Here is a 23,899-nt window from a genome sequence, read left to right as displayed (position 1 = left end):
TAAATATGTTTGTCATTAAGTTATTTCTTGCTACCACCATCTTATTTGTGTGTGTGTGCATGCGTGTGTGCGTGTATGTGTGTGTGTGTGTGTGTGTGTGTGTGTGTGTGTGTGTGTGTGTGTGTGTGTGTGTGCAGGTGTGTGTGTGTGCATGTGTGTGCGTTCCAGAGAAAGAGAGACGGAGGGAGGGAGAGAGAGAGAGAGAGAGAGAGTACAATAGCACAGCAGTACGAATTACTTGCTCGTAGTAATTGATTGGTTTATTCAGTTCCTGGTTGAGATGTCTCTTGTGTGGAATTTAGTCTCCTTTTTATACTTGTACTGTTCATATAATTGTGATAAGAAATTACCTGTGTCAAAATCTAAGGTTAGGCACTTTTCCTTGTTACAGTTGTTATAATTGTGTATGTTGTAAAGATATTCTGAAAGATGATGAATTCATGCACCCAATAACAAAGAAAAAAGTATACATTTAAATATTTTGGCACATGTAGTACTTCTAATATTGTCTGTTTAGCTACATGTGTGAATTGTCCTGCATTTTATGTTGGAAAATGTGCACATAAACTAAAAGATCATATCCTAGAGCACAAGTCTGAAATACGTAGGAAAGTCAACACAAATGCACTTGCTAAACATATGGGAAAGAAAGGAATGGATCATGACTTTCACTTTAGGGTGATTAATATTATGCAAAGAAATAGAAAGGGTGGTGATTTAAATAATAAACTGGAGATCTAGGAGTATGACTGGATCACATGACTACACGCAGATTCTGCACCAGGCATAAAGACAGCTGACAGCCTTAAACCAATTTTAAAGAGAAAACAAATGTATCTAAGTTGATATTGTGTTTTAAATATTTTAATGTGCTGTATTTAGTGAAGCTCTAATTTTTTACTTAATACTTTTTTAACATTTGTTGAAGCTAGGAATTGAACCTCTTGCTGTGAGTGAACAATGGTGACTACTATACCACTGTGCTGTTATGTTCTAAGTTATGTGAAATGTTTTTATGGTACTTTTAGATGCTGATTTCCTTATTTATATCATATTTAAATGATTAATTGATTCTATTTTTTGATTGGGACTGTGTCACGTAGTTGTAGTTTGAATCTGTTTTAATAGAAATGTTACTTACACACTGAAGAAGGGCATTAGCCTGAAAGCTTTGTGGTTTTATTTTATTTTTTTTTGAATAAGCTACTATAGATCTGTTCAACCTTTCCAGCAGCTGGAATGTTTTGTTCTTGATTAATTCTACATTAATCCTACATCACAGATATCTGAAAACCACCCCAGTATAGTTCCTCAGGATAGTTGTGCGCCATTTCCTGTAATTCCACGTTTTGTGTCCTATTGTGATGTCATGGCTTATTAAGACTCAAATTTGGGGCTTCTACTTGTAAAAGTCAGAGCAGTACTGCTTTGTAGTTTATTGCAACAGCTTCTTTATAGATCTTCTCATTCTGTGCGTAAGTTTGTTTCTGAGCTGCAGCAGTTTATGAAATGATTATTGGATGGCAGCCACACAGTTCTATCTGCTTGTTTCGTTAGATGGGAAACTCACTGCACACACACTTGAATTACTTAGGACAATAGTATAGTTTAGCTCTTTGACTGTTGTTGTCTAACTATATGAAATAAGCCTGTCAGAGCTGCAATAAGCAAAAGCTCCTGCCCCATTTTCACCACTGATCATGACTGAAGTGTACAGTTGTATCTTACACTGTATACAGAAATATAAATCCAGTTTTTCAATACTAAAATGTCCCCTGTATTTTTGCAGTATAAAGTTACAACTCAGTAAAAGTAATTCTAGAAAAGAAATAAAATGGTGATACAGAAGTAACAGTAGAGATCTATACATTATGGATAGGTAAACCATACATCAATGTGGGAAGTGGGGTACACATAGTACGGATGTATATGAAGTGACTGGTTATATGATAGGCTGGGGAAGGATGAGGAGGTAAGAGATAGAGAAGGCTAATGTGCTGATGTCCATGCTATACATGGTAAATACTGAATCTCTAGTATGACATGAATGAAGCGTTATAAACCATTGCCATACATTTTTGGGAAGGCCAAGGCTGTATAGTCTGAAATTTAGAATCAGAAGTTTCTCATGTTCTTCATAATTTCTACTGCTTATAACACACATGCTCTTCTTCAACCTCCACCATGCATGCAAACTATCACTGAGGCACATATTCCAAAAAATACATTTATGATACAAAAATCTCAAAGAAATGCTGGACACATCTCCACTGCTTATATTGTTGAAAAACTCTCTGTAATCTTCCAGTCAAAATTTCTCTCCTCCAAAAAAGAGGGAAAGATAAAGACAATGTGATTAGACTTTATTTCACTGTATAGTTCTAAAATGTTTATAAATCTCTAGAGATGCTTTTTGTTTTATAGTAAAAATGGTACACCTGTTGGAAGATGTTCTCTTTAACTATTTTAAAGTGTTGTATTTTGAAGACTGACATGGGTTAACAAAAATTTTCCCTCAAGAAAATGGTGCTACAGTAACACATAATATAGTACTATATCAGTTTTACTAAAATAATATTCCAGACATATTCAGGCACTGTTTAAAAGCTATAGACCCAAAAACCTAACATTTTTAATCTAATGATCTGGCAAAAAATTTTGGTGCAAATTCAATAAAGCTTACACTGTCATTTTTTCATTGTGCATTGTGGCACAATGCGAACAGTGGCACAGAAAGTATTTGATTCAATAAACTCCATGTAGTGGTACGCAATCATGCACACTCACATGTAATACCAGAAACTTTTGTGAAATGCAAATGTCAGCATAAGTAGATGAAATTTCTGCTAATGAAGTGAAACAGCATGGTGGAGTGATTCAATAGCCTCAAACACAACCATGTAGACACCATGTCTGTGTTGGTAGTGTACGCAGAAATTTTCCATGTACAGGAGTTTACACAGAAGCAAGGCTATGTAAAAGTCCAGAAATATGGACAATGCCCTTGAAAAGGTAACAGCATATCTATAATGGGAGATGTATACACTGTAGATGTCTGAAAGCATCAGAGGGGATGTCAGATTGGTATAACTCTATATTATTTTTACCTCATCTTTCTGTAGTCCGCTGCTTACCACAAAAGGTTTTAAATATGAATACAAGAAATGTCATGTAAAAGAGGAGTAACATATAGTGTCACAATAGGTAAAGTAATACTCTGCCTTTTGTCTTTAAATACGTGCTCCCATGCTGTTGCCCAGCTTACACAGCTACTACCCATATAGATTCCAGGTTGTCAGTACAGTTATTATGAAAATGAATGCAAAACTCAGTGGATTTGTTGAATCACAAAAAGCAGGGACTGTGTAGGGATTTCCATTTTGTGTAGTCTCCTACACAATGCTTATGTTTCAAATGAATGTTAATAACATCAGGAGGGGTGTCAGGTCACTTTTTTGGGGGGTGTATTGTGCGTGGTTGCATAGTGCATCACTTGCCACAAACGGTTTTGGTGATGCATACCTTGTTTGTGCGACCAGACTACCCATGTATCAGACATGAGCTAGACATCTAAATACAGAAACTGGATGCATTCAGTTCTTATTACTGAGCTCTGTTGGGCATTGCGTAAATCTGGTAAGCAGGGCTGCACCCTGGTAATAGCCTCCAGTTATGAGTGCTTGTGTTACTACTCCTTTGTTGATAGATGTTAGGTATTAGATTGGAGTGCAGGTGGTCCTGGGTTCAAGTGTAGGTTATAGCAACTTTTCTCATACAGTTCTGACATTGTAGCTTATACAAATGAAGTGTAACTTGCAGTAATTAACATTTTATGTATTTTTCATGACAACAGGGATGAAAATATAAAATTTCTACATGGTTTACCTTAATTATGCACAGCTGTGCTCTGCTGCTCACTGGAGCGCAAAGTACACAGCTATGCACTGAAGCAGGACCTTTAATTCATGTTAATTATATCCTAAGCAGGTGAATTCCATATTAATTAGCCAATCCCACATGGTGGACCTATCCAATTAATGTATAAAGTATGCATACAGCCTACATTCTGATTTTCCATCAATACTTCAAGACCACTGGAGTAGAGACTTGGAAATTTTAACTGAGATAATGCTGGGGGCTGCTGCAGCTATTCTGCATCTGCATGTGTTAGAGGCTGAAGTCAAAGCTGCTGGTGCTGCTGACAGTAAGCCTAGCCCAAGAAGGGAAGAGTGTTCAGGCCCAGGGTAACCTTCTAGGTGCTACATGAGCTAAAGATTGTAGACTGTTACAGGGTGGACAGGGACATATTAAAATAACACTGTGAGCTCTGCCACCCTCTACTCACAGCCAAATCTAACTGAGGGGAATCCATACCAGTGGAAACTAAGGTATGTGTAGCCCTTAGGAAATTAGCTACAAGTACATTTCAAAGACCAACTATGGACATGATGTGCATGTCACAAGCATCGGCATCCAGGATATTACACCAGTTCCTGGATGATATGCTCCTACATGCCAGTGAGCACATATAATTTCCCCTTTCCCTGAGGAGAGGGCCAGCAACATGCAATGGTCCTACCATGTAGTGCACTACCCTGAAGTACTGGGTGCCATAAATTGCACTCATGTAAACATCAAGGCACCACATTGTGAACAAGGTGGAATCTACATTAACTGCAAGGGATACCATTCCATCAACTATCAAGTCATGTGCAATGCACAGGGGATTATCTTGTATGTGTGTGCTGGCAACCCTGACAGTTATCATGATTCTCATATCTGACACACATCACAGCTGTACCAGATGTTTTCTAGGGAGACATCCCACAGGGCCATTTACTGGGGGATGGTGGCTATACCCTAGAAACATGGGTAATGACACCCATCAGAGATGCACACACACCCATGGAAGAGCACCATAATGAGGCACATGCACAAACTAGGTACATCATTGAGCTTGTGTTTGGGCTTCAGAAGTCATGGCTTCGGTGTCTAGATATATCCAGTGGAACCTTGCAGTATACTCCACGCACATGTACATAATTATTTACAGTATGTGCTATTCTCCACAATCTGATCCTGTGGAAATAGCTGCAGTGGGATCGAGGGAAAGGGACACACATTCCCCCACTAATGCCTAGGTTACCTAGGTTTCCACAGTCACAATCACAGGAGGACTCAGAAGAGGAACTCTGAGTTAGTGTCCCTTTAGGCAGACATAGGCATGCTCAGTATGCCCTTGCTTGGCTAATAGACAATGCATAGCACATTCACTAACCACTTGGGGACCTAGGGAATAATACCTTTTTTCTATTCACATACATACATTAAAAATTATGCCAGGGAATTCACATGACCTGTACCTATCCATGTATTGGCTGTGTACTGCTTGCATTAGACAGAGTTAGCCCAGCACTACAGTTGTGTCAACTGCTGCATTTGCAAGGTACATCCTTAACCTATATTGTAGTCTTGTACAATATTATTATATATCCTTTGTATCTATGAACTTAGTGCTGTATGAAAGTAATTAGTGGTGTATTTGTAGAGAAATTAAAGTAACATGTGACTACGTACACTATTTTACTTGTATGTGTCCATTTGTATTTAGTAGGCCTCATGCATGAAACCGTCATACAGTTCTACTGCAGCAGATTAATGGTACATCATTCACGACAGAAGTTAAAAAGTTAGGCTACACATTGCAGTGTCTGACTTCAGACTTGTCTGTATCCTAACAGTAGATGTGGTTTGTTCCCCCACCACCCAAAACAGGTGTGTCCCCTTGTAACTGCCATAACAGTAACTCATCTATGCTACCCCAAACCCATGGTATATGGGTGTTTGTCACAGTTATTACCCTCCACATTTTCAGGAGAATACTATAGGTTTGATCATACTTTGTATGTGTTAGGTTACTCATGTATAGTAGTGTACACTGTTATGAAGTTGCTTCCCTGATGAATGAGCCTGCTCTGGCAAACTGCTTCTGTGGCCATAAGGACTAAGTCATCCATCCTGTCTGATGAAGCTGTAATGCTGTTGAGGGTTCAAATCTTGATATAAGTAGAGGTTATTCATATGCACTAGCAATAGGCTGTGTTTTACACACTGTGGGTCTATGTCCCATACTGTTATCAACTTTGCATTATTTTAATTCCACATTTGCATGTTGCATCACATTTAAAACATTTTTGATAAGACTTAGCCAGTTTGCATGGAACACAGCAGTGCATAAACAGTGAAAGGGGAAATAAGATTATGTCTGACCTCAAAACACAGACATTTGATGCATTTAATTATTGCCATTAGTACTCTGGAAATCCTGGCCTATAGTATAGAGAGTGGGGCTGCAGTAACAGGTATAGATCACATAATAGTAAGACTCAGATGTGAGCAATGTGCCTCATGTTTGTGAATTGCTTACCCACATGCAAACAGTAAAAAAGAAGGCAAAGGCACATGCGTGTACTCTTAACCATAGTGCAAATCTGATGCTTCTTGCACTATAGCTCCCTCTCTCTTTCTGTCTAATATATATATATATATATATATATATATATATATATATATATGTATGAACATAGTGCCCTACATACCTCTCAAGCTATAAGAGTAGGTAATCAGGACAAACCCATAAATAATGGGAGGACAAAGGTGCAAAAATAGGGACACTTTTGAAATATTGCACTTAGAAACATAGAAAGATGATAGATTAACAGGCATTGCATTAACATGACTTTTCTGAAGGATATATGGGAAATTCAGATTTCTGCCAATATATTTTGACGTCATTTCTGAATGATTTACCACTGGTTTTCCAGAAACCCACAATAGTGTGTGAAACAGACTAAAAATATGAGCCAAGCATCTGGACATTATGTGAAAATCATGACAGTTGAGAGGTATGGTGCCCTATCATTCTCAGACACCATGTCTCTCCTAAGACTTCATGTGGAAACATTACAAATTCAGGGCACAATATAAGTGTATGTACATATATTGACAAGCCATCATTTTGTTTCCCAAAAAGCAACAACACCAACAAGTACAACAACCCTGGGTCACCTTGAGTTTTCCACACATATATCAACCACTGTACAAGTTGTAATATATGATGCTGTTTTCTCCTGCATGGACAGGGCCGATTGAGGGTGCTCGAAGGCTTGATCATCTAAATGCAAACAGACAAATAGGCTCAATAAGGGTATTGATGTTACACAACTAGCTATTAAACCATATTTGTCTGCTAGGCAGACACTACAAAGCAATGTGACTATGCAGGCCTCCCAGGCTGTTGCTAAACACATGGCTTGGTTATGTCATCTAGTATAAGTACACCCTGTAGCCCTACATAACTCAGACTTGAGCTGTGGTGTGTGCATTAAGTATGCTGTATGTAATCCATAAACATAGATAGGTGGGGGTTTTAATCTCACTGGAATCAACTGTGTGTGTGTGTGTGTGTGTGTGTGTGTGTGTGTGTGTGTGTGTGTGTGTGTGTGTGTGTGTGTGTGTGTGTGTGTGTGTCTGTAAACAAAAGTAGGAGTCTGTATCCCAATCCAACTTTACCAATGGCATGGTTTTGGTGCTTGCATAAACATCCAGTTGAAGCAGCAGGCCTCCAAGCTCTTGTCCTCCATCTGGCCTGCTAATGTTATTTACCATAAGATCACCTGCAGTCCTGTTAAAATCATACTTGTGCTGTGATGCATGTGTTAAGTACTGTGATCTGTAGTATGTAAACTTCAATACGTAGGGTTTTGTTCTCACTGCAGTCAACTGCATGTTTATGAGCTATTGGTGGATGTTACAGTGAGCATTTTACAGCAGCCTAAGGGACACTGTCCTCTTATCTTCAACAGACACTGCTGATGTCATCAGCAATATCAGATTATTGGATATGTATACATCACAACAGGCCATGGTCACACCCTGACTAACAGACGGGAAGAGGTCACCTCATCCATTATAAGACAGACAGTGGCATTCCTGTTATTGTATGCATAAACATCATATTTGCAATGGTGATGGACAGGTTGACACATTATATCACATAGGAGTTCCCATGGACTATGATTTTTGTGGATGGTATTGTGATCTTTATTGAGAGTAGGGAGCAGGTTTATGAGATGGATATGTGGAGATATGCTCTACAGAGGAGAGGAATGAAGGTTAGCAGGACTAATACAGAATATATGTGTGTGGTTAGTATGCATGAATACAGTTAGTGAAGGCGTATGTTGTAAAATACTTTGGATCAACAGTTCAGAGTAATGGTGAGTTAGGAAGACAGGTGAAGAAGAGAGAACATGCAGGATAGATTGGGTGGAGAAGAGTATCAGGAGTGAGTTTTGACAGATGTGTACCAATAATACTGAAAGAGAAGTGCTACAAGATGGCAGTAAGACCAGCTAGGTCATATGGGTTGCAAATGGTGACACTGGCAAAAAGACAGGAGTCATAACAGGTGTTGGCAGCATCTCACATGTTATGATTTGCATTGTGTGTGCTGAGGATAGACAGGAGTATTAACCACATATTAGAGTGTCAGCTCATGTTGTATGCTTTGGAGACAAAGACAGAGTGGTGGGGTTGAGTTGGCTTGGACATTGTTTGAGAAGAGATCATGTGTATATTGAGAGAAGGATGCTAAGGATGGTGGTACCAGGTAAAAGGAAGATCGAAAGGCCTAAGATAAGGTTTATAAGTGTGGTGACAGAGGGCATGCAGGTGGTTGGAGTGACACAGGAAGATGCAGAGGACAGGTAGAAATGGAAGCAGATGATCTGCTATGGTGAGCCCTAATGGTACTATACAAAAAAATAGGAAGAAAAGGAACATGACATCTGTGTTCGGAGAAAACCCATCTGTGCACTTGTGGAAGGAATATGCAGCAGGAGTATCTATTTGAAAGTTAATGTGTCTGGACTCAGTTTGGGCTTTAACAGTGTGTCTTTCTATTACTTGCTCTGGACTGTGTACAGAGTTTGTAACATTTTGCTCTCATACATGCAGAAATTTCATTACAATAGCTTTCAAATAAAAATGGCTGATGCTATGTAACAGAGCAGATCTATCTGTCAGAACCTCTGTTGTATAACAAGTGGCATTTTACCCACTTGCATATCAATAACAGAGGTACTGATCTACTGTATGAAGGACCTCATGATGTACACTCCATAGATTAGTCACCTGAAAATACTAGTCAGATCACATATACCCCTCCTCTTTGCAGTCCCTATGCAGATACCAAGTTCAAACCTCCCATTATCACCTATCATGTCCCCTCCATTTTCCCTTCTAACATAGTTGAAATTGTTTTTTTTTTTTACTCAATGCAGATAATGCCTCGTATGCACTGAATAGCCTGTATGCCTGCTTCACTGAAGTACAAATTTCAAGAGATCCTGCTATAGCAGGAATTTGGAATCAGTGCTCTCTTGCTTCCAGAAGGGGAACACTAAGCAGGTTGTCCACTCACACTCCTTGATTCCTACTCATAATATGCATCCAACACAAACCACCATGTACAGAGGTACTCTCCACAAACCACCCTAAACGGCAGACACATCCTAAATACAATCAGGCTACAAGCAGACAATACACATAAGAAATATCACCACCACTGTCTCATCATAGAAGTGCTTAAGGCAATGGACATGTATCCCAAAAGTTTTCATAATATCTGACTGTATAATGAGTTGTACAGATGCCCTACTCACCAGCTTAAACAAGGATATGTTTAGTGTCAGATGTGTGGCAGACATGGTTGTCACAACACATATGCAATCAAGTCTTTCAACAACAAGTCCCACTCTTAATCCAGTATACTTCATCTTGGTATGCACAACCTGAGACATGACTATAGGAAATATATGACCACACACATGATTGAGCTATATAAATATCAGTCTAAGCGAGGTATTTCTCTATGTTTGAGCAGTATTATAACCTCACCTCTCTCTGAACTTCTGTGAACTTCCTAAGTTTCTGATGTCATTCTAAGGTTACACAGTACCTGTTGTATGGGATGACATGGTGGATACAGTGTGCTGTTTTGTCAGACTTATGCCACTTGCCAGCACCATAATCCCTTTTATAGGCAAGGACACAAAAGCAGAATAACCAACAAAGTGAGGGTCATGCTACTAAACCCTAGGAGTTCACATCTTAAACCACACCCTCTGTTAGCACTCTTTGCAGTGAAGATGTTGATGCTTGTGCAGTCACAGAAACTTTGTTCAAACCTGCAGTAAGTGCATTGCCCTTGCAAGGCTACAATGCCTTCCAAACAACCAGACAGCAAATGGAAGTTGTGTGAACAACAGGAGGTGTTGTATCTATTTACATTAAAGATTAGTACGCCTCAAGACTGTTTACAGAAGATAAGTATATGGAGTTATTTTATGTGTAACATACTGTGAATAGGAAACCCATTCATGTTATTGCCATTAATAGGTCACCGTCCATAAACATGAAAAGCCACACAGCCTATATATTACTACATGGAACAATTACAGTAGAATGAAACAACCTAGGTAGGGGTGAGTGAAAGTGTTCATCCATTGATTGGGATAATTATAGGACAACAGGCTCATTTGCACAATATTACCTGTGATCTGTGAACTGAAATGCCATGGAAGAAATAGTGCACCACCCTACAAGGTTATCTTATATGTCAGACCTTTACTTCAACAATATAAGTGAACAATGTAATGGCACATGTGTAGGGCCTGCACTGTTAACCAACCATAAGGCAGTATGTTTTGAAGTAGATACAGCTACAGAACCACCTAAAGGGGGGTCAGATTCACAAACAACATCCAAGGTAACTACACCTTCCTAAGGGATGGTCTAAACTACTTCCAAGACACAGTTTCAACAAAGGACATTGACAGCTATAGTGTCTTACTCCCTGATTCCCTGTCTACACACAGTAATACCTGATAGTCTCAAACAAAGATCCTCTGGAAAATACAAACCATACCGGTGAATGTCTGTCATTACTACATGATACAGTAACTGAAAGAAGCTGCTGCTTACAAATATAACATTGAGAATCCAGGACTGGAAGTCCACTCTCCTCAGCATAAACATGCAAATGAGACACCTTGAGAAACCATCACAGAACAACTATGCTAATAATTTACGCAACAACATATCCCGGGATGAACACAAGGTTTTCTTCATGTACATCTGCAAACTGATATATATATATATATATATATATATATATATATATATATATATATATATATATATATATATATAAAACTCAGATGTATTTGGATCCAATTGTGTATAGTAGTGCATACACTGACCCAGTGTAACATCAAAACCTGATAGCAGACACATTTGGCTGAAAAGTGTCCCCCCTGCCACCACCAAACCTACTACAAACCATGTGTGCAACATCACCTCCAAGCTATGGTATCTACATTGAGAAAGTTATCACTGCCCTCTTCAAGACTAGGAGCACAGGCTCCATGGGACTAGATGGCATTCTGGCATGTGTTTTTCATGTGCTTCAATGGTGAGCTACACCCGTAGGCACCATATTCAGCCACGGTCTGAATAATGCTGCTGCTGTCCACATTGAATGGAATACATTCACCATTTCAACAACACTAGAGAAGATTGGCAAAATACAAGTGTAATTAAGAACGATACATTTATGAAACCTCTGCCATAAGGCAATGGATACAGTTTGTATGCATCTCAGACACAATGAAATAGGTGAACTCCAAATGACCTTAAAACACTGGGATCATAGACCAACTACATTCAATTACAGTGTGAGACCTCAAGTAGCAGATATGTCACCTGTGCGGTAACAGAACTGTTAGAGCTGTGGCCCCTCATGTTTGTCATATATGTCTCAGAAGTCCTGAACAAAACTGAGGGTCTCTGGCACTAATGACTGCTGACAAAGTAGTGGGTGTTACATGAACTGCAGAGAAATGCATCAGCATACTCTGTGATAATAATAAATGTTCCTGCTTCATATAAAATAACCATGAGTACACTAGTCCCCACTTCTGCACTGATGGACCTTGAAACACATACTGTGGGGAGGTAGACATTCTACATTTTATATCTGATTAGCAACAGCATTACATCAATAGCAATATATGTTAGCAATCTCCTATAATCATCCCTAATCGGACATATTAATGAATATAAACCACCTTTGGAAATGTATTTTATCAGACACCTGCACCAACTTGACAGACCTCAGACATGTCTGAGTAATAAAACATCAGAGGGTCTCCAACGTGTGTCTTCTGTGGGCAGACTGACATATCTGTTACTGTCTGCAGTATCATGTAGATAGCTTTGAGTCAGATTATGTATGCCTTAAATTATCTGTGGCCAAACTGGGATAAAAATGCTGCACATGTGTAAGTAATGTGGGATTCAAGTTACTTGTTCCAGGGACCTCAATGTACTCTATGACATACATAGGACATGCTGGAATGACAGATACATCTGTCAAATGTCATCTCTCCTCGGCAGAAGATTTGAATCCATGCCAAGCAGTGCACCTTCATTACCCTCTTGAAGGACAGGCTGTATGATTTGCTGTGAAAATGTTATCTGCTACGGATCACTGCTGCTTCACTTCTGGACATGAATGGCCCTTGCTAGACAAAACATGGCCATGCATTATATCTGACTTTTGTCAGAACCTATGGCAATGTACATGCAAAAAGGAACATTATACTGTATTACCATTCTAATAAGATTTGTCTTCAGTGCTGACATATAGTCCTGAGCTCTGAATCTGATGGGTTGACTTTGGATGTGCAGCCACACATTTGTACTAAATAATCTTTAAAGAGAAAGTTAGATGTAGTAATGAGACACATTTAATTATCAGAATTCACAGCCCTTACAAAAACATCCATTATAAAGTAGATAAATTATTATGCAACTTTCTAAATGGCTATGTACAATCTAAATGACAGGTACAATTATTAGTTCAACAGCAGAAATGAAGGTAATAACATCATATTAATATAAATAGTCACCCTGTGCATCAGACACATATCTTAAGTATTCCTGAATCCAAAAGATAGATGACAGGGATATGGCACAGTTATCATCACTCACAAAGGGTGTTGTGTGGGGGTGTGTGGGAGTACAAGAGGCAGGGACGGCTCATGCTATCGAGCTGCTGGTCTGCAGCCCTCCCACCTATAAAAACAAAGAAAAAAAAATTGTGAAACAAAAAATTCATTCAGACTGCCTTTATCAACGATCCGGGTGCAGAGAAAGAGGTACCCAGCAACCTGTGTGTGTGTGTGTGTGTGTAAAATGCTACATACTGGTGGCTAGAGATACTCAGGCTTGAACCCTGTACTTTGGATGCAGGTGGCAAGGACCTGAATTCCCCATCCACCACCATTTCTAAACAACTTTGCAGATTTTTGCCTCATATTTGTTCTGTTCCTCATAAAATCTGTGGTTTCTGTATCTACATTTTACCCTGGCTTGCAAAGTCATTGGTGCACTCGTAGCATTTCTGCCTACCAGCTACAGGTTCTCTGGTTTGATTCTTGGCTGGGGTGCCTTCTGTGTGGAGTCTGCATGTCCTCCCATCTTACAAAGATGAGTCTGGAGTTTCTCCCTGCTCTGCTGAAAATTGTCTTTTGTTCCAAGTCAGACTAGTTTCCTGGTTAAATGTTTAAAAATAACAGGCATTTGAATTTTAGACTTCATATTCATCAGAAAGTACATGGTAACACAAAACTGTTTATTCTAGCAGATGTCTAAGTTTATAACGTGGATATTTGAAATTTGTCCCTATTTTTGGGACTGTATTCCCCCATTATTGGCTTTGTGCACGTATTTTGTGTTAAGGTTGAGAGCTATCTATGGTGAGAACTGAATTCATTGAATGTTTGGGGGCTGCATTCCCCCCATTACTTGCTTTGGCCACATGTTTTTTGCTAGGAGGTTGAGAGCTATGGTGAGAACTGAATTCACTGAATATGTTTGGGGGGTGTATTCCCCCATTATTGGCTTTGTTCAGGTGTTTTGTGCCAAGAGGTTGACAGCTATGGTGAGAACTGAATTCACTAAATGGTAGCCATTTAAGTTTGCCTTTCTCTCTTTCACAAAACAGCTGATTTGGCATAGTGGTATGTTTCTCTGACTGTTTTGCACAGGGTCCCCTGGGTTAAAGACGTGGCAGTGAAATGTATGGTGGTAACACAGCATTTTATTCTAGCAACTTTCCAACATTGTACAAGCAATGTTTAAAATGTATCCCTGGTTTTTGGGCTTTTGTGTCTCCCCCCCCCCCAATAAATTTAGGCTTTTTCAAGATGTCTTGTGCTGCAAAGTTCAGAGATACAACTGTGTGTCGAGTAGAGTTTACAAGGAGCTGAGAGCTGCAGGGAAACAAAACTTTAGTGCTGCTTATTCAGAGTTGGCTTGTATTGTTAATAGCACAGCAGGTAATGTACTTGCTTTTGATGCAGAAGGTTGTGGGTTCTACTCCCACAGTAGATAGATGCATTGCTGATACTGTACTGTGTTGTCAAGTGGGTGGATGCTGCAGTCCTTTTTGGCAAAGATACCTAGAGTAGTAACTACGAACCTGTTATCAGTTTGCCATACAGTCCCTATTGCAATATTACTAGCTTATCATTTTTTTAATGTATGCAACATAGGCAATTTAGGCAACAGGTATTTTATTTGTAAATTAATAAACAATGACATAATATAAAGTTGTTTGCTAGCAGCAACCTCTTCATTGTTACAGATTTCTTTAATGTGGAATTATTTAGATGACCTTTACACTTCAGAGATTGTGCATATTTACTGATACTGGTGGAGTGTAGAAGGATGAGTAGACTTTTACGATGGAAATGTTCTGAACTGGGTAGTTTTGTCATTGGTGCATGCATTTTGTTTCATTGTTTACTAATGTTCAACACAATAAATTTAAAATGCCCTCTAACAACTGTACTATATTGTACAAGGAATACAATTTAATACAATCGGAAAGGTGTATCAAAGAGCATGTGTATGTTTCGTTTTCAAGCGGCCTATGATTTGAAAACAGCCCAAAGTTAATCTTTATCTGCCACTGGCAAAATGTATTTTTTTAATGTGGGTTTCAATGCTGTTTCAATGCATGTGAGTTTCAAGGGCAGAGAAGTTTTAATGCTAAGTCTGTTTTCATTGCGAGACTGCATTGCTTTGTTTAGCAGATATCTATTGGGGTTTGTGCTGTAAAAATGCAAAATAAAACTTTCAAATGAAATCCAAATCATTGCAGAAGTAAGGCAGTATGCACATTACAGTGTTTATGGTAAATGGGGCAAAATAACCAAGAAATGGGACACTGGAATGGTTGCAGGGGGAGGCTCCAATCAACCATGATTTTGAGAGGGGAAGGGCAGCAAACTCAGACAGCCCTGGTTGAACTATACCTCTCAGCTGTCCATATTTTTGCAGAATGAATAGATATTTGCTTCTTATTTTTGGTTTGTTCCTTATAAAATGTGTGGTTTTCTGAAAAATCATTTAGGAATGAAGTCACTAAATTACAAACATTGAGTTTTCAGTCATAATCTTCAGAAAAATGCATGCTAAAGCAAGACCTGTTATTCTATAAACTGTCTTAAGTTTATACAAGAGCAATTTTTAGTAGTTTGTATGTTCCCCCAATATATTTGGCTTTGTCCAGATTTCCTGTATTAACAGGTTGAGAGGTACGTACGAATAAAATTAATTTATAGAATTAGGCATATCCAAACCTCTCACCTGTCCCCGATTTTGACTCAAAATGTTGCTCTTCCCCTAATAATCCTGCTGCAAAATGGCAATTTTGGAAGAAAACATGGAGGGTTTACAATTAATAAATAACTGTAATAATCAGTTATAGATTACTTTTATTTTAGAAATGCATGTAGATTCTTTTATTTAGTCAACTGCTCAAGTTAGCAGTACTAATATTAAAAGTGTCCCTACTTTGACAGGTTCCCAGCTGTATTGTGTGGCTATTTTATATTTTTGCATCACATTTTTGGTCTATTTTTCATAAAATTGTGTTTTTTTTGGCAAATTAGTGGCAAATCATTAAAGACTGAAGTTAGAAAATAATGAAAGACATTTGAGTTTCAGATTTCATACCTTTCAGAAAATTCATACGAATACAAGACCTACTATTCTATTATCTTTCTAAGTTTATAAGAGCAATATTTAAACATTGTCCTTATTTTTGGGCCTTTGTCCCACTTCTATGTATGGCTTTGTCCAGATTTCTTGCTCTGAGGTTGACAGGTATGACAAATGTGTCAGGGCCATCACAGTCAGCCAAAGACATTTCAAATTGTGACAAACTTGTTGCACCCCACTCCCCCATGTAGTGACTCTGGATGTGTCCAAGCAAGGCAAGGAGCAGTTATGCAGTGTAAATGTGCAGACTACCCCCCCCCCCATCCAAGGTAAACACAAGTACTACAGTGGCTTTTCATCTGTCATTGATTTTGCAGAATGTTCTGGTTTCTGTCATTTTTATAGTGTTGATATATACTTATTATTATTCAGAAAGTGCCTTTTGCTCTGTGTTTAAGTAGCAGTGCTTTAATGACCATCAGGTAAGCTTGTCTGATATTGTAAGATGCAAGTAAATTTTAATAAGCAGTATTGCCAACACTGAAAGCCTTTCTGTTGTTGCCATGCAGAGAATACTTACATAACTAGATAATGTATAATCCTTGGGTATTGAAATGCATATGGCAGTATTTGTAATAAAGGCCAGGATTAGATTATGTTAAGCTCATTACAGGCTTTACCTGCAAACTAAACAGAATGCCAATCTATCATGCATGGTCCATATCCTGTGCAGTAATCCTTTAAGCAATATATGTTGAGCTTGTTTCTTGTTTGCTTTTCATTTTTTACTTTGATCATGTTTTCCCCATGAAACAAGTAGATAGTTGTCAGGCAGCAGGTCTTTTTTGGATAAGAAACATTTTTACAAATGAGGGTATCACAGAGATTGCTACTTTCAGCATGTTACTTGGTACTTTAATAAAGTTGAATATAAATTATAATTAGAACTGGAGTGCAAGGAGAAGTGATTTGAGTTAAGTGCTGCTTGTTTTTCTTATACTTGATTTTGACTGGCATTCCAGTAATGTATTTAAAAAGTAATTTATTTTTTCATGCCTCACATCCTTTTTGTTTCCATCTAGATATTAAGTAAGCTGTCATGCAGCCAATGGATTGAAATATTTTTTTCTTCTACACTTCATTTTGTCTTGATTGGACTCCCATAATGATGGTTTGGCACCCAGGGCAACGTATTTAATTAAAGTTTTTGTGGTTTTGAGCATAGCTCCTCTCCTTTCTAGTTGGTCACACCCATTCCCATTGACCCCACCCATTCAGCTGTCTCCTGCAGCCCCCCTTTGATTTGAAGTCACCAGCCGCCACTGGCAGGAGGCCTAGGCTGACAGAAAAGGCTAGTGAGTGTGTATGTGAGTAAGCAAGGGAAGCAGACAAGAGAGAGCATGTAAATATTGTGTGTTTGTCTGTAGGTGTCCTCAATATGATATCGGTGTGTGAGTGTCTGCATGAACACAGCCAAGGTCAGTGCTAGCCCTACATGTCTGTATGTCAGACAGTTGTGAGCCATGCATGGTAGAGCTGACAGTTCATCATCTCTGCCTCTGATGCCTCTGATGCTGTGTATCTACCTGAAGGTTAACGATGTCTGCTGGATGTGCTCCTTCACTGGAATGCCCAGGATTATGATGCCATGGCCTGCTACATCTGGGTGTGGACAGCACACTGCCTACTGAAGTAGTGGATGTACTGCCACTCTGGGTGTGTGATTGGGCATGGCCATATTGCTTTCAGCAGATGTAGTTGCTGATCTATGCTCACGAGACCAACACTTCCTCCAAGTAGATGTTCCATCACATACAATGTGCCTTCTATGACAGATAAACTGCGCTCTTTCACAGACACATCCTGTTTCAAAGTGTCATTCAACTGATCCAGGGAATCAACAACATAGTGGACGAAGTCATGGATGTCAGACTGTGCTGCATCTATAACCCTGAGCATTCTCCTGGAATTCCTTTCTGAACATGCCTGTGCCTCCATTACAACTCTAAATATACATTGACTGACACATGCTCAGACACCTGCAACAGGCTGAGGAGGGACAGCAGGTCTCCTCCAAGCACCCCTATCACTCTGCTGGTGTGTCATCTCTCCAACAGTTTGGCTAAGGCCAGTGTTAGTCACTGGAGCCACAGTAGTAGCCACACTTCCTTGGTCAATGTCCTTGCCCTCCAACTGTCCAAAATCTATGGCCTCGGTGGACTGGGTCTGCATAGGCATACTGACTTTGTCTGGTGATAATGGGGGGGGCACTGGATGTCAAACTGTTTCTCTGAATCAGCTTCTGCAACCCCAACTCTGGCCATCATCATCATCAGAGTCTGATGAGACACTGACATCAGGTGGCATATGGGACATAGACCTATTAAGATGTTCACCTGTGATAAGAGGAAGGAAAACAGAAATATATTGATACCTGCACTACTATGCTACAATATATGTTAAGCAAATTCGACTGCTGTCACTATTACAGACATCCATACCTTTCAACCTCTTAGGGCAAGGAAAGTGGACAAAGCCATGAATAATTCATAGGTTCATAGGTTCATAGGTAGGTACTAGGCTATCAGCCCGAGTGCCTACATAAGCCTAGCCCACAAGGTTCCCTGGCTTATGCCACCCAAGAAAGTTATTTTCCTGTGCCACTGTTGAGCAGAGGCACAAAAGTGATCCCTGGGGTGTATTTCCTATTTCCCATCCACTCATCAAGATTTTTTTTGAAGAGCGCTAATGAAGAACTTTACTTGACATAGATGTGTAGCCTGTTTCAGAGTATGGGAAGTCTCTGGGACAGGAATCTATCCCTCCAGCATGTCCTGTTTATTGTGGTGACAAGGTTTAGGTCCCTAGAGTGTGTAGCTCAGAGAGATTGGGATTTATTTAGGTGTAGCATGTCCAACAGCTCTGGGTTTGATATAGCTTTATGTTAGGCAGAAATTACCTTGGAGTAGGCAATATGCTACGGAATAAAGCTGGAGTTTTTTGGGATGGTCAGTGTAGGGCATCTGTTTGAGACCAGTAATCCTCTTTGTGAGGTACTTCTGTGGCCTTTCCAGCTGCTGCAGATGTCTTGTGAGGTACATTCCAAAAGGGGCATTGTACTCTATAATGGGTCTAATGAGTGTTGAGTAGAGGGGAACATTTACCTCTTTTTTCCTGGATGAGAACCCTTTTATGATGAAGTGTGCCATGTAGAAGGACTTCCTGACTACTGTGGTGATGTGACTATCAAAGGACAGACTACTGTCCACCTGGGTCCCAAGGTCTCTTATCACACATTCGGTGTTAATTAGACTGCTGTCTATGTAGTAGTTCATGAGTATAGAGTTTTTAACAGAGGGGATGACAATGCACTTTTTGGGATTGAGTTTGAGGCCATGGCAATGACACCAGGTATCTGTCTCAGCGAGGCACTTCTGTAGGATTTCCACATCATTTGGAGACTCGACTATGGCTCCTAGTTTGCAGTCATCTGAAATCTTTGTTAGTCAGAGGCCTTCTGTGTTAGCCTGTACTTCAGAGAAGTAGATTCCAAACAGGAGAGATCCCAGGACTGAACCCTATGGTACTCCACTTGTCACTGGTTTGAGGTCAGATTTGGAGTGTGCAACTTTTACAGCATGGGTTCTGTCAGTGAGCCAGTTGGCAACCCATCTTGTGACATAGGGATTTATACCTAGTTTAGTGAGTTTAGCAATAATTCCAGAATGGGGGATGGTGTTGAAAGCCTTGGTGAGGTCAAGATAGGCTGTGTGAACCACCTTACCCTCATCTATGGCTTTGGTGACTGCCTCAAAGAAGTCGATCAGGTACAGGAGGCACCATCTGCCTTTCACAAATCCGAACTGGGTGGGATCCAGAGTTTGGAGGTTACCAGTGTCTTTGTTTATGAGTTCCATGATGATAAATTCCATGGCCTTGCAGACCAGGCTCGTCAGGCTAATAGGGCGATAGTTACCGGGATCAGTGGTGGCTCCCCCTTTGTGGAGTGGGATAACTGTTGCTGCATGCCATCCAGTGGGCACAAAGCCTGATGTGAGGCTATGAATGAACATTGTGCTTAGATGGGGAGCCAGTTCGTTCTGAAGTTCATGTAAAATACAGCCTGGGATGTTGTCAAGTCCCATGGATGTTGTGTTTTTGGCTTTAGAGAGTGCAGCTTTTACCTGTGTACTTGGGATTACAGGGACTCTGCATTATTCCTGTATAGATATGGGCCTTTCAGGGGGTGAGGGGGGGTAAAGTTAGCACTGAACCTATCTGCCAAGATGTTGGCAATATCAGTTGGCTCTGTAATTTTCATGCCGTTGTGCTGTAACTCAGAGCAGATCTAGATGTTGCCACTGAGATTCTTGACATAGCTATAGAATGCTTTGTGGTTGTCCTTAGAATCAGTGGCAATTTTGTTTTCGCAGCTAGCTTTGGAGGATCTTATAAGGGATCTCAGCTTCTTTCCACTCATGGGATTTTACTCTCTTTTGCAAATATTTCTTCCTTCTGTTGTACAGTTTGTTTATGGCAGGGGACCACCAGATCGGCTTCCTTTTTTGGAGGATAGCATCTTGGTTCTGTTTGGGATAGCACAATCCATGCACTCGTGTAAGTGCTTAGAGAGTGCATTTGTGTAGGATTCAACAGTTGTAACTGTATTGTCCATCTGCATGGGTATCATGAAGTTCACCACGTCTGTCTTAAGAAGCATGAAGTTGGCTTTGGGGAAATGTTTTACCGTGGTTTCCTTAATGGGGGGTGAGGGCAGGATGTGGATATCAAGGGTGATTAGCTTATGGTAGGATCGGACCAACAAGGAGTTGACTTCAGGTGTGGAACACCAGTCACTCATGTTGGTAATGATTACGTCTAGGATATTGTTGCCCCTGGTGGGGGTGTGGATAAGTTGATCCAGGACATTGGAGTTTATGAATTCCAGAAAGCATTGTGAGAAGGAGTTGGTACATGAGTAGTTTTCCCAGTTAATGGTGGGGTAGTTGAAATTGCCCATTATTAGGGTGTTTGGTTGAACCCCAATAGTTTCCAGTACATTTAGAAAAGAGAAGTGGGAATCCTGGGATATAGCTGCAATTTGGATTGCAGTTTTGCACAGAGTTCATTGCACTTGGATAACCTCAGATGCATTATGCTGAACAACTAACCTGGAGGTGTGGATATCCTTAATGAATATGGATACACCTCCACCTTTGGTGTTCTGGTCCAGGTTACATGGCCGAAAAGTGTGGTATGAGTAATAGCCTGGTAGTGCAAGGGTGCTCTCTGGAGCTTTAACCAGGTCTCAGTCACTGCACAGATATCGATGTTCTCCATGTTAAGGAGTGCCTCGAGTGAGTGCATTTTGAGATTTAGATTTCTAGCATTGAGTAGCATTACCCTCAGTTTTTGCCTGCCTGTTCCTGTTATGGTGGTGAATTTGACATTTGAACCTTGCCTAAAAAAGGCACTATAGGGGTGGCAAGAGCCTTAGCCAGTATTCAGAATCCCAGGGGTGACAGGTGTAGGCCATCTCTAGCAAAGCATCGTGGTTTGTCGACCATGTCATCCCAAGCAGACAGATACTTGATCCCCTTAGAATGACACCAGAAGCTTAACCAATTGTTGAAGTCAATCATTTTATCCTTGTACTGCGGTATCATTCTGGGTGATGGCAGAATGCTACTCAGGGCTAGGGTCAGACCTGCCTGGGCTACAAGATCGGAGAGCTCTTCCATGTATCTTTTCATGTAGTCCAAGGAGGTACATCTCAGGTCATTCACACCAACATGGACAATTTCAGAGTCATATTTGTACTTGTTGTGGAGTGACCTGAGTGTGTGGGTTATGTGGTGGATCCTGGCACCCGACAGGCAGCTGACAGTAACCTTCTCCTTGTTTAGCCTGGTGAGTGGGACATCAGTGTGCCTGACTATAGCGTCACCTATGACTAGTGTGTTGGATACATTGTTTTGCCTTATTGGCTGTGGCACACTTCTGTGGGCTATGTGTCATTTTTGGTTGTGTTGGGGGGGGGTGGAAGTTGTTTGCGTTTCTGCTTTGGAGGTCTCTGTTGCTTGGGCAGATTATTATTGAGAGCCTCCATGAATGTTTTTGTGTTTCTATGTGTGGATTTTGGTGGTGTAGATTTAGTGAAACTATGGGATAAGTGTTGTGTGGTGCAAGTGTTTACCTTCTCCTCTTGAATGTCAAGTTCAGTCTTGGTTGGAGAGAGCTTTACATCCAGTTTGGCTAGATAAGTGCATCTCTCACAGGTTATAGTGTTGAGTGGTAGGAGGAGATGGTTGTCTGTGTACATGAGGCAATTTCTACATTGCCACAAGATGCCCACATTCATCAGATAGACAGGAGAGAACACTGGGAGCTGACCCTTGGACATGCCTGAATAAAAAAACTATTTACCTCTATATAAGTGAGGAAAGTGAGTACAAGAGCTGTTTTTCTCTAAGCAAGTGAGGAAATTAAATGCAAAAACTGTTTTCCTCTTGGTAATGAGGAAGGTTGAGTGCTATAGTAATTAGTAGCTTATTTAGTGCTTACAACAAGTTCTGAACAAGTGCTGAGCACGAATAAGCAAATTCAAGTACTAAAGCTAAGAATCTGTATCTGCACTAGACTAGTTACTGGAAAGAAACAAGTGCAAATGTGGGCTTTCAAATCAGAAAGATGAGAGAGATGGAAAAGATTGCCCAGATGGCCAATAACTACAATTTCTGGGCCAGAACCACTCCTTATGTGGTAGAAAGGTTACCTAGTGCTTACCACTCACACTGACAAGCTAGAAGGCTTCTCTCCAATACAGAAAGGCTTGGGGGGCTCAGAGGCTTACATACAGTCCTGGGTACAGTAAATCTGTATCTGGACTACACTAGTTACAGGAAAGGTAGGAAACATGTTTACAGTTTTTTTTTTTTTTTGTTTTTTACGGAAAAGTAGCTAAAACAGCAGTAAAAGCAATTTAAATGCAGTGCAAGCTAGCGCACTTGAGTATGTAGCAATATTAGACCAAACACAGTTTAAAAAATGCAATTAAATTAAAAATGACTAAAAACAAGTGCAGAAGGAGTGTATTAGGTAGAATATGGTAAAGAGATGGGACTGGGGGGAGTGTCCCAGAGCAAATCTACAGTGGGGCGGGCAACTGCAAAAGCCACCAAATTTAAACAACAAACCAGAAATAGGGAAGGTGGGTGGGACAAAACACTTTCAGTAGAGATCTGAAAAACTATACAGTGAATCAAAAATAACAGTGCACAACTCTGAATAAAATTAGTCCAGCAACAATTTACAGTACACAATTCTGAAGAACCAAAAAAAAAATATTCTTAGCTCTGTATATTTCTAGATAGTTTGAAAATATTGGTGAACAAAGGCCCCAAAATAGGTATCACTGTGACATATTGCCCTTACAAACCTAGAAAGGTGATAGAATAGCAGTCATTTCTTCACCATGAAATTAATGAGTGGCATGCATTTTTAATGTAAGAGCTGTCATTAATTTATGCCTGCACTCTATAATGATCATTCAATACTCTGCAACTCAATCACTATGATCTTAAATGAGTGGGTGGGACTTACTATGTATTTGTCTATACCTCTTGTTTATATTATTTCTCCATTTGTCTTGTAAACTTTTGTTTGATTTATTGATTTTTACCTATTATCTAAATAACTTGTATTGTCTTGCCTTAAATACATATTGTATCTATATGTCTAGTAACTGTTAGTGGAGCTTTTCTCC

Source organism: Protopterus annectens, chromosome 3.part0 (assembly GCF_019279795.1).
Source record: "Protopterus annectens isolate FY-2018-M chromosome 3.part0, PAN1.0, whole genome shotgun sequence".
NCBI lineage: Eukaryota > Metazoa > Chordata > Ceratodontiformes > Protopteridae > Protopterus > Protopterus annectens.
Note: the sequence above shows the minus strand (reverse complement) of the source record.